Raw genomic sequence first — 3,074 nt, forward strand, 5'->3', positions numbered from 1 at the left:
GTTAGGTTGCGTGCAGCAAAAGAATATAAAAGCAATGCGTCGACTTCCTTGAAAATTCTAATCCTATAGATCTATGATCTTCTGGGGGCGTTTAGATTATATATACCTACATTAAATAATATGCTGTGGTTTATTTTCTGTATTTTATTTATGCTTTCTATATAAAGGATTTATGAAAGTTGTTTAGGAAATTTTAGGGATAAATTCAAAAGAAACTAGGGTAAAATGTGGTAAAAAAAACGTAAGTGGAAACACTGCTTTGAAGTTTTCAAAACTCCAGGGCCAATAAAACAATCTCAAAAAAAAAAAAAAGTTTTCAAAATGTCGTACATAACGCTTTAATTTTTTAAATCGTTTTTTTTTTTGTTTTGTTTTGAGTTATTTTACGTTGTAGTATTAATTTAGAGCAACTTTTAGCTTTGTGAGAATATTAGACGATTAGACATTGAGAAACTCTGTTTTGAATTCTCTTTAGACATAACTTGGCTCCAATACTTTTTTCTTCGTTAGCGTTTCGTAAGCCAGTGTAACTATTTTCATTTCAGAAAGTTTATTATTAAAAATCAGCATGCCTCAAGATCGAAAATGAAATGCTATTTCGGATGCCTTGATAACGGTGAGTTTACACTATTTTTCCGGTATATTATTTGCTAACAGAATTATTATTCATAATATAATTAAATGAATTAGCACCAACTAATGGTCCTTCCTATTTCTGCTGCCTAGCTATCATATATGTTAAGTTTTGATCAAAACAGTCGGTATTAAGTCTCGTACTATCACACACACACCTCAGATAATAAAATTGTCCCGAGTGGGTGGCAGTATTTATGTTTTGCAACTCAGCGTATTATGTGCTTATTGTCAAGTGGGCCCGAACTAGTTTTTTTGGAATGATCAATCAGTCATGATTTCCTGTTTAAATAAAATACAGCACAATTGATCTAACATCCAAAGTTAGATGATGGCATTCACGTTTTGTTTCCTGGTGTTTGATAACCAAGTTACACCAAGTGGCCTGTGACCACGTTCATCCTTCTACCCAATATAAAATAATGTTTTTATTTTTGTAGACGAAGGTTTGATAATGACAAAATTTTATGGAAAAATTATAAGGAGCACTAAAATGTCTGAAACATGAAAAGATTGATGCACTATATTTGAACCAGAACGTGTTATGTAATATATTAATTTGTAAGTATGATTACATTAACACAAAATTTTTCCTGGTCGTATTTTTTCAATATTTGTTACATACTTAAGATACTTTGTTTCTCCGTTTCAGAAGAGAAACTGATTCAGCAAGGAACGTGAACTCACAAGGGATCTTAATTTTTTTTAAATATGTTTATAATTTATAAATTAATAATTGAAATAGTTCATAAGAACTAAATTGATGCCACTTTTGTTTTAAAATAGGTTGTTTAGTTCTTATAGTTATAGTATTATGTTTGAATAGCTGTAATTAGTAAGTTAGTAATATATGAAAATACTGATATAAATTTTTGTAAATAACCTTTTGTAAATTCTACGAGAAGATGATTTTAATTAATGATCAAAAGTCAATGGTCTTCAAAAGCATTATTTGCAATTATTTAGATTAACTGTGGAATATATTTGCTAAGTTGTGTTTTCTGTATGAGCAGATATAAATGAAAATGCCCAAACATGATTATGTTTCTTACATTTTCATTATGTGAAATCAATATGCTTGTGACTTGAGTATATTAATAATTTATTAAAACTTAATTTATAGACAGCAACCCCTATGGCACTGCTGAAGTTTATAAGCACTGGTGACCACTTATCATGAGCCGGGTTGCATGCTGGTCTGCTGTTGAGTGCAATAAAAATTTTCGAAACCCTTTCTATTATTTAGATGTAATATTAATGTACATTTAATTTGGATTAAAAGATAAATTTACATTTTATGTTTGCATGTGTATGTTTATAATTCATTTGCATGTAATGAACATCAGTTTCTTTTGTAACAAAATGCAAACTAATGGTTTGTAATGAATGTAATTAACTTTAAGATGATTTTCTTTCAATCTGCTGTTTGTTTCATCTAGTATTACCAAAGCTAAAGCATCAGAAACGTCAGAATAGAAATAATTTAGATAGGGAATAAAAGTATAACTATTGTAATCATGTCTAAGATTACTATAAGCGTCATTAAGTACAAACTATCAATATTTAAGAGTACTTTAAATCATCTTTACATTTTTTAAACATTTTTTGTTTTTTTTTGTTTTTCAAATCATGTAACAAAACGTTTGTGCAGAACAAAATGTCACATGTTATGAACATGATTGTGGGTTAATCGTTTCTTAAATTTCTAAATGTTTATAAGAATGCTAAGAATAATTTAGTATTCACTTTAGTGTGTGTATTATCTCTACAATGCTAGTTTAAATGACAATTATTGTATGACGAAGCATAGGTAGTGTTTATAGATGTAATATTTTCATACAAGGTCATGATCTGTCACGATCAACTTTAAGCAAGAACTGCTATCGTTAAGAAACAAATTTATTAAATTTGATTCAAATTGTCTACTATGTTTGTAATGGAAAGCTGACATGTTTATATTTCGCACAAATGACTTAATTGACATTGAATGATTTGATTATCTAGACTTAATTAACTTTTAGATAACTTTCGATTTAATGTTAATAAGTACGCTAGTAGGATTAATCTAGAGGAGTTATTGTTATTCGAAATTTTATACAATTGTACGTTCATACAATCTTTTAACAGAAAATTGTTTGTAATATAGGGAAATTAAATAGCTTACAGAGAATTACAGCTTTTTATTTTAAAAAACTGTTTTCTCTCTGTATGAAAAGATCTTATCGATTAGAATGCTGAACACAATCAAACATTCCTTAATATCTCATAAGTACTACCGGGAATTTCAGCGATTCTAAACGATAAGATTTTTTCATAAAGAGAGTTATTAAAAATATTAAAATTACTAAAAAAGCCACCTGGTGGGGGGTAGGGAGACTAATAATCGACCGTAGCGACGCCTGCTGGACCGGGCTTTAACTAAAGCAAAAATAAAAATGAGA

At 28.9% G+C, this 3,074-nt stretch overlaps 1 long non-coding RNA gene across 1 annotated transcript; it reads left to right on the forward strand.

The window, feature by feature from the left end:
• Positions 1-256: 256 nt before the first annotated feature.
• Positions 257-2,803, forward strand: LOC149501346 (uncharacterized). The gene is made up of 3 exons (XR_016324317.1): positions 257-616; positions 1,074-1,194; positions 1,286-2,803. It is a non-coding gene; the product is annotated as an uncharacterized LOC149501346 (long non-coding RNA).
• The last annotated feature ends 271 nt before the right edge of the window (positions 2,804-3,074 follow it).

This window comes from Bombyx mandarina, chromosome 16, assembly GCF_030267445.1.
Source record: "Bombyx mandarina strain Sakado chromosome 16, ASM3026744v2".
NCBI lineage: Eukaryota > Metazoa > Arthropoda > Insecta > Lepidoptera > Bombycidae > Bombyx > Bombyx mandarina.